This window comes from Aulostomus chinensis, chromosome 8, assembly GCF_037954235.1.
Source record: "Aulostomus chinensis isolate RoL2024-O1b breed Wild chromosome 8, RoL_Achi_v1.0, whole genome shotgun sequence".
NCBI classification, from domain to species: domain Eukaryota; kingdom Metazoa; phylum Chordata; class Actinopteri; order Syngnathiformes; family Aulostomidae; genus Aulostomus; species Aulostomus chinensis.
In genome coordinates this window covers 3,149,224-3,165,493 of record NC_141327.1, presented here as the reverse complement: position 1 = coordinate 3,165,493, position 16,270 = coordinate 3,149,224, and the positions used below count along the sequence as shown (strand labels likewise).

The 16,270-nt window shown below is 46.6% G+C and overlaps 1 long non-coding RNA gene across 1 annotated transcript; it reads right to left on the bottom strand.

Moving 5' to 3' along the window:
• Positions 1–8,849: 8,849 nt before the first annotated feature.
• LOC147256830 (uncharacterized) lies at positions 8,850–13,457 on the bottom strand. Its single transcript, XR_015117420.1, has 3 exons — positions 13,372–13,457; positions 13,217–13,288; positions 8,850–9,003 (listed from the first exon to the last, which is right to left on the bottom strand). It is a non-coding gene; the product is annotated as an uncharacterized LOC147256830 (long non-coding RNA).
• Between the last annotated feature and the right edge of the window lie 2,813 nt (positions 13,458–16,270).

The following is a 16,270-nucleotide window of genomic DNA, read 5'->3' as shown; positions in this document are numbered from 1 at the left end:
ATAATCGAGACTGTAGATCAGGGGAATTATTTTCCAGGGGAAACAAGGCAACATGAAGTCTGAGCTTCACAAACGGTGGCTTTTCCCGTTCATCTCAGCCCTGAGCCACACCGGAGAGTAGAACCACTCCTGCTTTGAAGGTTTTTCTCTGGAAATGGAATATTTGTTCGATTGTTGTGGGGATTTTCCTGACAACTATCGTATCCGTGTCACATTAACCTGTGTTTCTCATCAAAGCCAGTCCTAATTGATTAAACTAGATAAATTATATATATATATATATATATATATATATATATTTTAGAGTGAAGTAGCTAAAAGAGACTGATTTTCATCCCAGTCAGTTGGCCTGCTAACTGACGGTGCCACACACTCAAAGACACAGACGTGCGCCCTCGGTGCCACGGCTGGCGCCAGTCATTACGCTGTTAAGCCAAATCAGTTTCCTGTGTTTGGTTTGATGGATGCCATCATCCTCATAGATCGAAAACAGGTAAGTGTGCCCCCTCCCAACCTTTACCCCTTTAATTCCCCTCCACCACCACGACCAACCCCCCAGCACACATGCACCCACTTAGCTAAGTGCAGTTGGTCCGCTGGCTTCCTCTTGTGATGAAATAAATGGTATTTCTCTAAAATATAAGACTTGATGTTCCAAATTTCTCCAAATAATCAGGAATGATCTGACACGTTTGTAGTCCAAGATGAAAGTGCTGGACATGAATGATGGTTGGTTTGAGGGATGCGGCGTGGCGCTCACCACGAGTCGCATCAATCCCCCGTGAAGACGGCTGACGTGATGGTCCTGCAGTACCGCCGGAGCTCCTGACCATACAAAAATACTCAGTTGATTACTTTGATACGTGGCTGACAGTCGGGTGGAAGCAAACAGGCCAGACTTTTAATATTGACAACCTTCTGAGTTCTGCTTCTCTTTGTCTTACGTTCACACGTCATCCATGTCAGCGTGTATTGATTATTTTTAAGTGCACAATTTGAATCGCGCGTGAGACATTCAAGTACATCCAATTCTTTAAGTTTTACTTTGTCCTGTTTTTTTGTGCGTATCTGAGGGTGACGGTCTGAGTCGTCGTTTTGTTTGTTGGTTTCCAATCATCTAAATTGTATTTTTTTGTAGTCTATCAACTTTTTGCTAATTTATTGATCATTGGAAGACGTTCAGAGACCCCTGGAGGCCCCCATACCTCACTTTGAAAACCGCTGCAGGATATAGGGATCGATACCCTGTACCTCATCTGAAATGAACTTCAAACGATGCTCTCACTGCGATTTAAACAGGTCAAGTTTGACAATCATCCAACAAACTCTGAGTAAAGCAGTGATTTTGTGACCCTCGAGGTGAACGATCACACCACTGACACGTGTGAGAAGCAGCTCAGGCGTGTTTGCTGACATGTTGAAATATTTGTAGTATTAAATCACGCAAGTATTTGATGGATACTTGTCACACGCAGCTGCCGTCTGTATTTCAGGAGTTGGTCCTCATCAGCACTTTAAAAGACCACAGGTGAGAAAAAGATTCCTTTCATTCAATGGTTGTGAGTCTTGAGGACTGATGATGTCATCCTTAGGGGTGGGTATAGGAGGGTATAGAAGGGTATACTGGCACAGGCTGGACAGCGGGTGTGTGTGTGTGTGTGTGTGTGTGTGTTGGATGTAGTTGTGTATGTGCTGTAGTCATGGGGCCGTGATGGCAAGCTGCATCATGATCGTGAAAACTTTATTGCTGGTGAGCTTTTTGTATGTGAACAGTTAAATGCTTGGAAATGTTTGTGTGTGTGTGTGTGTGTGTGTGTGTGTGTGTAAAGAGAGAGGGAAAGACAGGCAGCTGGACTCTGTCAGGACTGACGAGAGACATTCCTGTTAGTGTAGCATAACCTTCCTACTGCTTTGCTGATAACACTGGCACCTATCTCCATCTCACACACACACACACACACACACACACACACACACCTCTACTAATACCATGGGAACCAGACTGCAGGTCTCTGTGTTGAATAATTCCACTACACACACACACACACACACACACACACACACACACACACACACACACACACAGCTTGTGTGTCTTGGTGACCTCATTGTGGAAAGAGTTTGTTAAGATAGCATTTCTTATCCATTGTGCATACACACAAAAATACTTGTGCGCGCGCACACACACACACACACACACATGCACGCGCGCGCGCGCACACACACACACACACACACATGCACGCGCGCGCACACACACACACACACACACACACACACACACACACACAAAGAAGCCCATAACAGTGAGAATTCCCTGTATATGTAAGTAGTTTTTTATTAAATGTTTCCTGATACTGTGCAGTGGTCCTCACTGTGGCCCCCCAGCAAGAAGGTTGTGGGTGGAGCCCCGGCTGGAGCACGGGGTCTTTCTGGGTGAGTCTCCATGTTCTCCCTGTTCCTGTGTGGGTTCTCTCTGGTACTCCAGCTTCCTCCACAGTCCAAAGACATCAAGAGGGACCAGGTTAATCCAGACTCTAAATTGACCGTAGGCGTGGCTGGGAGAGCCAATGGTTGTCTGTCTCTATGTGTTGGCCCTGCCATGGACTGGTGACCTGATGGATGGGATGGAAGATGGAGGGATGGATGGACATCGGTACAAGTAGCGTAGTATTAGTAGTAGTACTAGTAGTTGTAGTAGTAGTAGCAGCTCAGCTACATGCACACTTGTTTCCTGATAAAACCACTTGTTAGATTTTGCCCCGATCTTACAAAAAAACAGCAAAGGCACACACACGCTGTGATAGCAGCTGCATTCAAAATATCAGCCAGAAAGAGCCAGGAAGCCTCCTCAGTGGCTGCTACCCTGGTGGGTGGATGTTTCCTGTTACAGATTATTGAATTTTTTAAATCAATACTAAAATATTGTCATATTTTCAGTACGGTGTTATAATATTTATATATTCGTACATTTGAAGCCATATGTGCTTTTTGGGTGACGGCAGGACCTGCATCAGAACCCTGAATGTGGTTAGAACCGGATAACACATTGCAGGCAACCCCCCACCCCCACCCCCACAGGCCAATGGTACATTCCGGAGACGTAACCAACAAAACAAAGTGATGTTTGTCTCCATTAACAAATAAAGGAAATGATGACAAAGTAGAAGTACATCAATCTTCCAGGCTGTTCACCTGCCAGGTGACGGCGAGCCATATTCATGAGTGAATACCTGCTGCCATCTAGTGGCCAAACTAATTGTGGTCACACAAAAGGAGGAAGTCCAATCCGGGCACCAATGATGACCTTTGATTGCTAGATGGCCACTCTACCTCCAAGCCAAGGTGGATTGGAGGCCAGAAAGAGGAAGTCACATTACATCAAAATGAGTGTGAAGGAACCCGTATACGGAGGTGGAGGGAACGGAGGATGAGCAGATAGAGAAGCGTGTGTGACGTTTTGACGCTGCTTGTTAACCGCAGCTGCTCCGTGGAGATATCTGGGTGCTTCGTGGTGGCTGACGGGGCGGTGATACTGTGCAGCTGCAACGGAGGTGGTGGGTGACCTGTTTTCATCAGTGCCCATTAGAACCCAAATCACGTTCTTCTCTTAATCTAAACAACCAGACCAAAAAAAAGAGTGTTGCATCAGAGGGTCGGAGCTCATAGCCTACATTATACAGCTGCACGGTTTGGGTTGCAGGACTCTTCTGTTACTAGGGTGACTATGACTTGGGCTGATTATGTGACGTAACTCCAGACTGTATGAGTGGAGATGTTGCTCTCTAAGCTGAGATGCACTGGGCCATAATGGCAGCAACGCAGTCGCTAACCATTGCGACCTCTGTCCCATCACCTGAGACGCGTGTCATTTTGAGGATGAACTCATTCATTCATTCACGGTCTTCCGCTTATTCCTTTCTATTAAGGGTCGTGGGGGGGGGGGGTGGAGCCTATCCCAGCGTCAACAGGCGAGAGGCAGGGTTCACCCTGGACAGGTCGCCAGTCCATCGCAGGGCCAACACACAGAGACAAACAACCATTCACACTCACATTCATACCTACGGTCAATTTAGAGTCTCAATCAGCCTCGTCCCCAATTGCATGTCTTTGGATGATGGGAGGAAGCCAGAGTACCTGGAGAGAACCCACACAGGAACAGGGAGAACATGGAGACTCCACACAGAAAGATCCCGTGTCCGAGCCGGGACTCGAACCCGGAACCTTCTTGCTGTGAGGCCACAGTGCTGACCACTGCACCACCGTGCAGCCGAGGATGAACTGTTTTTGGTTTTCCTCATCGCGAGACGACTCAGTCTGCATCTGACGACAGAAACTCCACAGATCCTGCTCCATTTGCGCTGCTGTGCAGGCAGAACAAACAGAACTGGATGTAAAAGAAACCGCCCCGCCCTGCTGATGCCGCATGGTTCCGGAGTATTCCAGGCATGAGGCTATCACTTGTGGGTTTATCTCGCACGCACCCACAACACTGAAAGACTTTCATCTCTACCCGGTTGGCAGCAGGATGAAGCGACTGAGGGGGCAGTTCAAATGGCTGCTGGTGAAATGGCTCAGGTCTTCAGCTCCCCTGCCTTACACACATCGTGACCTCAATATGAACTATTAATGTTAGCGGCACATCCCAGCCCACTGCCTGGAAGGGTTCTGGCGGCAGTTTCCATGAAATCCACGATTTAACTTCACTGCAGCGTCTGAAGTCTTACACCGTCCTAACCGTACAGGGTACCAGTGCAGTGATGCCAGACGAGCTGGATCCAGGGCTCCGAGTCGCTCTGATCCAGCTTATATGGAGTTTGATGCTGCAGGTTTCACCGGGTCGCGGATGACTGAGTCCTCTGTGCTGCGGGAATATGAGGCTTTGTCTCTCTAATGGAAGGAAACTGGCATTGAGACAAATACACACTTAAACGCTTTAAGCTGCCACTGTGCCACAGTGTGTGTGTGTGTGTGTGTGTATGTGTGTGTGTTCGCACTAAAGAGAGAGAAACATAAACTTACACACAACCTCAGTTTTTTACTTTGGCACAAAGTTTGTGCATAAAATATTTTGACCCCGAATCCCCCCACGCATGCACGCCCACACATGCACGCCCGTCAACAGTGACACTCCATATTAAGACTTACAGTAATGTGTAAACCTTGTGGTTGGCCGGTGGTCCCTGAATTTAACCTGTCCATATTTAGCTCAACCACATTCAGGACTCTGCCATATTTGTAGAACAATCAAGCATCCTTGGAAACAGTGTCTCATTAAAAATACTTGATGGTGCTCGGCAATAACAATATCTGACTTCCCATAACCGCAACAACAAATGAGGTCCACACATGCAGATGTCGCCTAATTCAACCAGCTGCTTGCATTCATTTTTACGAGTTCTTTCACCGCATCACATGCAGAACATCTCTGCTGCTGCCTCGTAGCCGACCAGGAGTGTCTGACTCTTTACTCGACTATCATTGCTCTCTTCCAGTCTACTCTTCTTTTCACCAATAAGTGGAGCATGGAAGGGAAGATAAATACGAAGATGGGGAACCCCAACTATAATGACCCCAAGAGCTGATGCCTTGTCTGGTCATATTCCAAATTCATTTTCAAAGTATTCTACGAGCAAACGTGAGGCACTGAGTATAATATAGGAGAAAAAAAAACATAACGAGGATGCATAGCGTTCAAATATTTGATATGTGGGTTGGTATCTTGACAGTATCAGTACACATACATGCACAAGTTACCACAATGTCTCTAATGTCTCTTTAGTTTGATCGTTCAGCTTCTGGCTTTTTCCCACTCAAAGCAGCTTCAAAACAGAAGGGAAAAAAACTGCAACTTGTAGTTTATTGTCATAACACAACCAACAGAAGGTTATATTGTTAACACACAACTCACCTGAACAGTACAAAGTACAACAGTGGCAATGTTCATCTCCTCTTCCCCAGAGGAGAAGACTAGTGAGTGGTGAAGTGCTGATCCAGCGATCAAACTCCTGAAGAGGCTCTGCTGCACTTCAGTTGTACGGTGGCTGAGAGGTGCTAACGTGCTGCGGCTTGAGAGGCCAAACACACAGAGAGAAAACACCAGCAAACAAAGAAACCAACACCAGCATAAAGGAAATGTGTTGCAAATACACATAACACAACCAAGAATTAGAACACGCTGCAACAACCAGAAACACTCCTTACAGGAAAAACATGCAAATTTAAAAATTAAGAATGCCAAAACACATGAAGAGTAGAAACGCTGGAAATGCAGCCGCCACAACGGAAGTGCTCCGGGGTCCGCCTGCTTCAGAGTTTACATACCAGTATGCATGTTCTCCCACCAAGTTTGTTTTTATAAATCATGACAATTGCGTGGAAAGTGGCAGGCACTCCAGTTTCAGGTACCGTTTTGTGGATAAGCAGCTCAAAGGAGGAGTAACTGTTCCACGACGAAACCACACAAGCTGGAAATAAACGCCACAGATGACAAAGCAGGTTCAGCCGAACAAACACGGGCAAGCACTCGCCAGACCAAGTAATCAAGTGAGGCAGATGAATTCAAAACACGTCTCACTTCTAAAACTTAGCTGACAAACATGGTAGGTTTGGCGAGCTCGTGTGGGTTTCTCAACCCCCTCATAAAAGCCGGTTGATTCTGTTCCCATTGCTAGTAAACGTACCTTGTTTCCTTTTTTTTTTTTTTTTTTTTTTGATGCATCCCAGCGGACGTCACACGTGAAGCATCTCAGTCTTGTGTACAATCACTGCTAGCTGTAGCTAACACAGCATGGAGGACCTACCTGTTATTTTAGAATGCAGACGGATTGAATTAGTGGCTGAGATGACAAAAAGTCCCTGAGGTCACTGGTGGAGGTGACAAGCGTTCCGTACCTCCTTGTTTATTGTTTAAATTAATAATAATACATTCATCATAACATTTTCCCAGCACACACACACACACACACACACACACACACACACACACACACACACACACACACACACACACAATATCCATATACGCTCAGACAGAAGTAGCACAAGCCAAACCCTTTCAGCTTGTTTTGAGAGATGTGGTGTACATTAACGTGAGATAACAGGCTTATCTGGAGAATGTAGGCCTGGGTAAACAAGAGACAAATAAGAGGCACATCCGCAGAGAGAAGCAGTGCCGACCAGATGCCTGCATGACGATGTCCAGACTAGGATCTGGACCATCGTTAATTCACTTAACGTGTACCAAAGAGCCCATGTGTGTGCATTGTGCTGTGTATGTATGTGTGTGTGTGTGTGTGTGTGTTTGTTGTGTCCTGGTTGGCCCCTGGCCCTGGCCCTGTGTCTCTGGCCCGAGAAACAAAAGGTTAACTGAATTTGGTCAAGATGTAATTGATGCATCCCGTCTCTCTGCATGTGTTTGTGCACGGGTTTATGTGCAGTGGCTCAGCAGCAGACCTCCAGCTGTAGATGCACTCTAACAGATGTTTGGGACTGACTGACTGGTTTCTGTGTCTTTGTCTGCCGAGTTCATTAAAGCGGGGCAGCGGCTGCACAGGCACATAATAAGAACCACAAATAAAACAAGCACCATGGTGGACAGACGCTGCTTTTGTCAAAGCATAAGAGGGTCTTTGATTCACCTGCAGGAGTCCAAGGCATCAGAGGAATGTCCTCCCTCTGGTGACCCTCCTCCCGACTGACGATCCATCAGAAATGACCGAAGAACAGCGAGATAACCGTCTGAATGTTAGCCCGTTAGAAACAACATCTAACAGGAAACATTGGCGTGAGTGTGAGTCAAGATTCATAATCAGATGTTACGTCTGAGAGGAGGGTCACGAGGTGTGGCGGAACCTGTGTGGCAGCAGTGGTCCCAGTCCGAATATAAAACTTGCAGTAAATTGACCATATTAAGAAGCGTTGATAGTGGTTCTCATTAGCAACATTGAAAACTACTGAGTTGGACACTGGAGGCTCAAACTCCTGCAGCATCGATTCAGATTCAGATTCAGATTCAGAAAACTTTATTTATCCCCGAGGAGCGAAATTAAGGGAGCAGAGAGCGGTACAGTTGGTTACACAACGACAACAACAACACAATAACATACATAAGGTAAGGAAGTCTACACCTCCCAGGGTTCGCAGCAGTTGCTTTGTAAAGTGCATGATAGAAGTAGTAGTGTAGTAGAGGTAGTACTGCCGAAGAAGTAGTAGTGCACAGTAGATAAGAAGCATAATTACATTAATAAAAGAGAAGTACTTTACAAATATTGCAGTATGTACAGGATGAATGATAGCATGAATAGAATATCAATATAGTTGCAGCATATACAGGAAGTACAGGCGTACACTCTGTGTATGACAAGTGGCAGTCCTGTGGGTGGTACTGGGGGTCAGAGTGCAGGGAGTTATAGAGTTCAGGAGGAGGACAGCCTGGGTGGATCTCCTCTGCTGGGTCCTGCCACCGTAGCCTGCGACCACAGGTCAGCCTCTCGAATGCCAGGAAGAGAGCGTGGGAGGGTTCCTTCAGGATCTGGGCAGCCATGCCACGAACCTGCTGCTCATACACAGCCGTCAGAGAGCACATGGGAAGTCCAATGATCCTGAAACACACCTTGGCGATGCTATGTAAGCGGTTCCTCTCCTCAGGCTGATGGAGTGGAACCAGCAGACCACTGGGAACGATAAGACTGATTCAATGAATGTGTAGAAGAAGGTCAGAAGGATCTTGGTGCTGACAGAGAAGGAGTTCAGTTTCCTCAGCAGGGACACTGTCTGGTGGCACCTCTTCAGGATCTCCTCTATGTTAGAGGAGAATCTCAGGTGGTCGTCAAAGTGGTCCCCAGATATTTGCTGTCTCCACCAATGTCACATGGATAACGGTGGAGACGGCAGCAGCCTCAGCTCCCTCTGTCTTCCGGAGAAGATCACCACCATCTCCTTGGTCTTGCTGACGTTCAGCTCCAGCCGGGAGGTGGAGGTATCACACCACTCAACAAACGGCTGCAGGGCAGAAATTATACGTATCAAATTCCCAAAAGTGTTTATGATGTTTGGGCTCAGGTGGGTTGAAGGGCAGGTGGACCAGAGAGGGCTTGCTGTTGTCAACTGTAGCTCTCAGGTTGCTAGGCAACAGCCTCCGGCAAGGCTGAGACCATCTGAACTTGTCAGTGCAGGGTTCAGACTCTGGTGCACGATGCAACCCTGCACTGGGGGACGGCTTGAGTCCTCCTGCACCCTGATGACCTGAGGACCCCGTTTCAGCCTCTGAGTCGAGACTCTGGACCTTTTACCTTAGACCAGGCCTGTTACTCTAAGTGTGTTTGAGTCCACTAGAACACCAACCAGTTACAGCAGAAGGAAGTTTGACCTCTGAGGATTTACTCATTGTAAAAATTAAAAAAAAAAAAAAAAAGACAAAAACCAAACATGTGCAAACTGTAAAAAATGTAAATAATTACTACATTGTGTTGTTGAGCGTCTGTAGCTGAATGGAATACCTTTGGAACACAGGATTTATTGTGTGACCGGTCCTGGTAAGTACCCCATTAAAGCTGAAACACTGCTACTAACCTACCCCCTAAACATTCTCTGTGTGTGTGTGTGTGTGTGTGAGTGTGTGAGTGTGTGTGTGTGTGTGTGTGTGTGTGTGTGTGTGTGTGTGTGTGTGTGTGTGTGTTATAAAACCGCAGTGGTGGCCTCGGTCTTGTGTTCTTGCCTGTATATGTGGACTGTGTGTGTCAGGCAACTTCAAACAGAAACATAATCTCAGGTACTTTCAAATCTCTGTTTCTTTAAGATGCATTTAAAGTTAAGTTTTGTTGTAAACTATTTCATTAACACAGACCCTCTCAAGTGTTTTCAAGTCTGAGGCCCCTGCATGAAACCCCTGTTTGATCCAGTTGAGTCCCAGAAACCCACAGTAAAAGATTCCACGTCTTCTTGTGCCAGCGTGAAGCTGCTGGTCGGCGGTCGGCGGACCCGGCTTTGCCTTTGGCCTGTTGACGTTTGAGCAGAGTTGCTGGTTGGAGTGAACAGGCTAATGCTAATTACACGCCAGACATGACTTTTTATGAAAAGAGAGATTTGTTCTCTAAACAGAAGCAAAACTCAGGGCCTCTGCACTGGCGGCAGACCAGGGGCAGTGGGCTGTGTTCACACCTCACAGGAAGTGGCTCTCTTTTGTTGGCTCACTTATTGACAAACATTAATGTTAGTTTGGACACTCGGTTCATGGTGATGATTCAGCCCTCATGAGAGGCAGTCGGCCTGCAGGTTCTTCTGGGAAGAGGAGGGGAGTACTGGTGCTGCACTTGTTCTACTACTGTTTATGTGCATTTCAAGGATATTTTAGCAATGTAGATATTTAGACATTTAATTTGTGGCCATTTTATGTAGATGACACTTTCAATTTGTGGCTCTAGCTAGTACACTCCGTCACAGCTGCTGGAGGATGCTAGTTAGCTTAGCTGTCCCCACGCGGAGGAGCAACAAGTCAAGTTGGAAGATGCTTGAGGCAGCGACAAACCTCAGCGTGACGCTAGCTGCAGTTGTGTGCGTACTTCAGCCACACTTAGCCTCTGGTGGTCGTCGCTAGCTTTCATAATGTGCAGCACAGTTTACAGGAACCGTCACACCACACTGTGTGTTTGGAGATGAGAACTGGCTTCAGATTAGTTGCTTTCAGAGTGGAGGTGGTGTTGACACACAGAGATATCACACACACACATACAAGGTAAAAATGTTGGAAAATGCAGCACAACAGTAGTTGCAATGCTGCACACCTGTTTGCCACACTCATGCATCAGGACAGACCAAGGACATGAGTGTCCTTGTCCCAGGACCTTCCCCGTTGCTGCTAACTAAAGCTAATTTTTGGTTCAAACAGGCCCCAGTCTGCATCACCAAAAACTGAGCAGCCATGTATGGGTCTGGATCTCTGCAGCACATTGTTGTGTCTCTAGATTGTGTCCCCAAGCCCCCCTGGGGCCGTCCTCCATGTCATTTAGGTCTTAATAATCTGAGTAGTCAGAAATGTGTGGGTGTTACGCCGCTAACGTGTAACAGCGACGCTGACGTGTCCTGGCGCGTCACCCTGATGACTCAAAATCTAATAATCTCTAACATTTATCTCTAATTCCTAGACCTAGAGGCGAGTGCTGTTCTCTCTAAAAAAGTTCGTTTCAACATCTTTAGAGCAGGCTAAATTTTCCTTAACTATTAGCATAGCACGTGTAGCTGCCGATGCATCTCCTCCTCCTCCTCCTCCTCCTCCTCTTCATCATCATCAGGCATTTTATCTGACGTAATGCAGCTCTTACTTTGACAGGTAGAAATCTGAAAAGTTGATGTCCTTACCCAACAGATCAGGGTAACACTCTTTTATTCAACATTTGACATGGAACATGTCATGGAACAGAAACCCACCTCTGTAGAGGAGAGAACAGCCTGACCTGCCTCACACATCAGGATGGTTTTCCCATGTTTCCTGTTTTTCCAATGTTTCGAGTCACTTCCTGTTTTATTTTGAAATCACTCCCCTCTCAGGTCAGCTTGCTGTTCTTCCTCTCATTATCTGCCCCCCCCCCCTCGCTACGCTCCCTCCCTACCCTCCTGTTCTCCCGCCTGTTTCTGGTTGAGACTTTCTGTTCCTGTGGCCATCGCCTTGTTCTTCCTCAGCGTCTCAGGTTGTTTGTGTTAGTCCGTGTTGTTTTGAGTTTAGCTCCAGTCTTTTGTGCTCCGCTAGACTATTAGTTCCTCCAGGCCCCTGCAGAACCTGGCAGCGACTCTGTTCCCCACACTAAAGCCTTACTGATTGTCTGGGGTTCCACTAGATTGACCCAAGTGATCTAACGGAATTCTTTAGAGAACTTTTGATGAAACCCTGGCCTGCGTGGGTGGCTTATAACTCCCCGGCGTCCCAACCTTGCCAGCCAGAGTCCACCAGGGAGACAAGGACAGAACACGTGGGACCAGAAAAAAGAGCAGTAGATCTGATGATCAAATATAGTGACACGTCTCGCAAAGTTCTTGCGTGAGCAGCTCAGGAACAGCCGCTCAGTCACTCGCCGGGCAAACCAGGAACCTGCCAGTTTAGCATCCGTCAGGCAAAGACGTCTGTCAGGCAACACCCTCACCTGATGACTTCACTGGGTTCCACTTGTTGAGGTTCTGCCTATTTGACCATTCAATGATGTATGGCAGAAGAGCAGCAGCGGCTCAGCAGGAGCGAGACCTGAGCCGACCCAGAAACCCCAGGCAACAACGCCCACAGCGGCTTTTTCATGGCTTATTCAAGATTAAAAACATTGAGTAATGTGGGGATCTAAGTTCTCGATAACGAGGAGATGTAATGGGAATTTAGTACTTGTAAAATATGACACGAACCTGAGATGGGGAGGCTCTCAGTGGAGTAGTGGTAGTAATAGTAGTAGTTGTAGTAGCAGTGTAGTAGTTTTCTTTTTCTTTATTTCAAGATGTTTTCAGTTTATTTTAAAAGAGAAAATGAAGGTTAATTGAAAGTAGGGGGCAGTAATCAGCGTGGTATTAGAAATCCCTGGTGGGAGGCGGCATGAGCCAGGAGACCAGGAGGGAACGAACCCCCACCCATGTCTCGGACGTGAAACTGATCCCCTCTGGTGCTCCATCCTTCACCTGGTGTCATGAAAGCTGCTCTGGTAGTTCTTGTGTTCTCCTGCTGACGGAGAGACAAACGCACAGCACTGAAAACCCTCCAGCCAACAAGGTGGACGGGACCAGGCACTGATCCGATCCCACCTGGAGCTCCTGGGTCGCAGCATCTATCAGTGTGTAGTTCAGGGTTCCATTTTCCACCGCACAGCTGAGTCCCACCCACACATGGAACATGAGCAGAACATTTCCATGTACCCTGTTTTCTTTGACCTCCTTGGCTTGATAAGAGACATTGTGAGGAAGCGACCAGATAAAGAACCGCCGACATGGAGAGAGACTGGACGGCTGCTCAACACGCGTGTGACCTACTTCGCATCAGTTAGAGTGACATCATCACGTCAGGTAGCAGTACTTTGATACCTGTGCAGTTCCCTGTTCCAACCCTGAAGAAATCATGACAGCTCAGAGGAGTTGTAGATGCAGTGGGAGAGAGAAGTACTGATAACTCAGGTAGACCAGTACTAGTACTGAGAGCTCAAGTTGCGCCCATGATTTATTAATATCAGTATTAGTAATAGATTACCTGGTGACAGGAGAAGTATTGGTGGCTGTGGTCGCCATGGGAACAGAAGCAGCAGCAGGGGCCTTGAGGACTCTGAGAAATTATATTATATTATATTATATTACTTTCTTTTCACACTTTTTAGGCAAAAATTGTGTATTTTCTAAATAATTTACCAATGTCTCTTCTTGGTTTTTTTATTCATTAAGTAAATTTTCAGAAGAAGGGAGAGGAAGAAAAAGAGAAGTTTAATTCATCAGAATGACAAATATGTGGTAAATGTGCTACTGCTTATTTTATATATATATATATATATATTTTTAAAATTATTATTTTTTTTTTTTTTAAACAGGACCCACCGGGTGGTCCAGTGTATTCCGGCGTTGTCCAGTTGCATAATTTTCTGCATCTGAGAAAGAAGTGAATAAACTTGTACCTGGCACAAAGAAGAGCTGCAGGAACACCTCACGGCGTCAGAGATGCTTGTCATGCTCTCGCTCCTCAGAAGGACTCACGGCAACAATCAGGGTTGGTGGTTGTGTGTTAGCCAGGCACGTTTAACTGGGACAGGCTCCCACCACCTCCTGGGCTGCCCAAGAGTTGTCAAACTGACTGTACTTTTATATTCCATTTTACATTTTTATTTGTTGTCATTTTTACTTGTCCTGCACAGTGGGATTTACTCATTTTTTTTATTATTATTATTATTGTTGTTGTTGTTGTTGTTGTTGTTGTTATTAATGTTTGTAGTTTTCTTGTGTTTTGTCGACTCCAGAACCATAATAGAACTATAAAAGTTCACAAGCAGCAAAACTGAATTTGCTTGCTGAAAAAATGGCAAGAGACCGTCGGCAAAAAAACGAGGAGGTCTGAAAATAAGAAAAGAAACACAGCAACACAGATGAGCGATCATGAATGAATAGACAGCTTAACGCATGCAGACAATAACCAAAGTGTTTGAGCTTCAGACCATGCGTGTGACCAAACGCTGGAGAGAGGAACCTGCAGCCTCAGACCCCTGCTATATAGAGTCACTCCAAAGGGGGCCTGTGGTGGACTCAGAGACCCACTGAGGACTCCAGAACATGACACAGGATGAAAGGCCCCTTGGTACTGGCTGAAGAAGGGGTGTACTCCGCCCCCTGTTGGTCAGGATGGCGCATGCACATGGATCGGCCATTGTTTCACGTCACACAGCTGCCTCTGATAGCATCCTCACATGAAGCCAGCAGCATCCTTCATCTAATTACCTCCGTGAACCCTGCATGAGCCGAGTCTCCATGGCCTTTAATGTCCCACCACGACCAGCGCTCTCATTAGTGCTGCAGACAGAGCGTGTGTGTGTGTGTGTGTGTGTGTGTGTGTGTGTGTGTGTGTGTGTGATGCTATGACAGTTTTTTTAAATGTAGCAACGTGTTGGTAACGTGTCGAACATGTTGATCAGACCATAGCCGAGTGTTCAAAAGTCTACAATTATGAATATCAATCAGTACTGCAGTCGACTTATAAATTAATTGTTCACTCTTTTACTTTAAATCAGCAACATCTGAACATAAAGAAACTCTCCTTGACTAAAGTCAGTGGGCTTTCGGCTGAAAAAGGTGTGTGTGTGTGTGTGTGTGTGTGTGTGTGTGTGTGTGTGTGTGTGTGTGTGTGTGTGTGTGTGTGTGTGTGTGTGAGTGAATGTGATCAGGAATTCATTAGTCGAGAGGAAGCTCAATGCCGCAGTCTGTTTTCTGTCAGTCTGTCGCATGCTGATTTTTCCCAAGGCCAAGAGGATATCCCTTACACACAAGCCCGTATATATACACACACACACACACACACACACACACACACACTGATTGAACTGCACATGGAAACAGAGAAAGTGAGAGCGAGTCAGCACACACACGCACAACATAAAGACTAACAGATAACAAAAATGTATATGAAAGAGACTTCAGTGTTTCCAGACCCTCGTCAGAGAAGATGAGCTACATTTTAATATCAGAGATCCATAATTGTTGTTTCATGTAATAAAACTGTCTGTAAATGAACCACGGGGATTCCAGATCGGGGAGGAAGCGACATCACGCTCCCTGCAGACATCAAATCCTCCCACGTGACTGTAACTCTGAATATGTGCGGCGTCTGGAGGCAGCTGGACGCTCCCCTGGCGCGTCCCGGTGCCGCTGTGACGCCCTGCAACTAAAATATAATCTCTAAAAGTATCAACGCCTTAAAAAGCAGCCAACGGTGCGTCTGCGTCTCATTGGCTGCTGAGACGGCAGTCGGACCCCGGGAGGCCGCCGATGTAAAACCTTTTCTGCTGCTGTTTCAGTCTCCATCAATGCAAGAGGGACGCCAATGACATCCTAAATCCTCTGCTGTCGCCTTTTGGTTGATTCACTTTGACGTGTCGTCTTGTGTGCGTGTGTGGGGGGTAAAAATGCTCTGAGGCCACCAGGCCGCGGCGCTGGTAGTTCCAGCGTGCTGGTGTCTGCCTGAACATCAACACATTCTTATTTGCTTTATTGAAGTCTCCTGAGATTCTGAGGGCTTTGTGGAGGGAGAGCCGGCCAGCACAGCGCCGTCACACCGGCTTTATAGAAACCAGGATTTAGGTTGGAAAAAACAGAGCTTGTTAAACACGACAGGGCTTTCAGTTACACGGCTTTTGGATCGGAGCTTGAACTCTGCCTCCAGCGTGTTCTCAAGGTTCTTTCAGTGACTGGGATGCAGAGCAGGAGACAAACGTTCCATCGGGTTCTGGCCTGATCTCGAAGAGGACAGACTGTAGATTTGTATGCATGAATAATAAAAGAGGGAAATGAATGATTCAACTTCATAAATCCAGGATGATGATGAAGATGATGAGGATGATGATGCAGCTGTCAGGTGTAAAAAAAACCCCACCAAGACGATCTTGTTGCTGAATGCACGAATCATCTGAAGGATTCACAAAAAGGTTTAGAAATTTGGAAAGAAGCTGCACTCCCTGGAAAAAAAAAAACAAGCCAGAAGCATCCGAGCCAGGCGGCGGCGGCGGCGGCGGCGGAGAGGTCCCCCCCTCGTTCCGACTCCAGAGCGTCT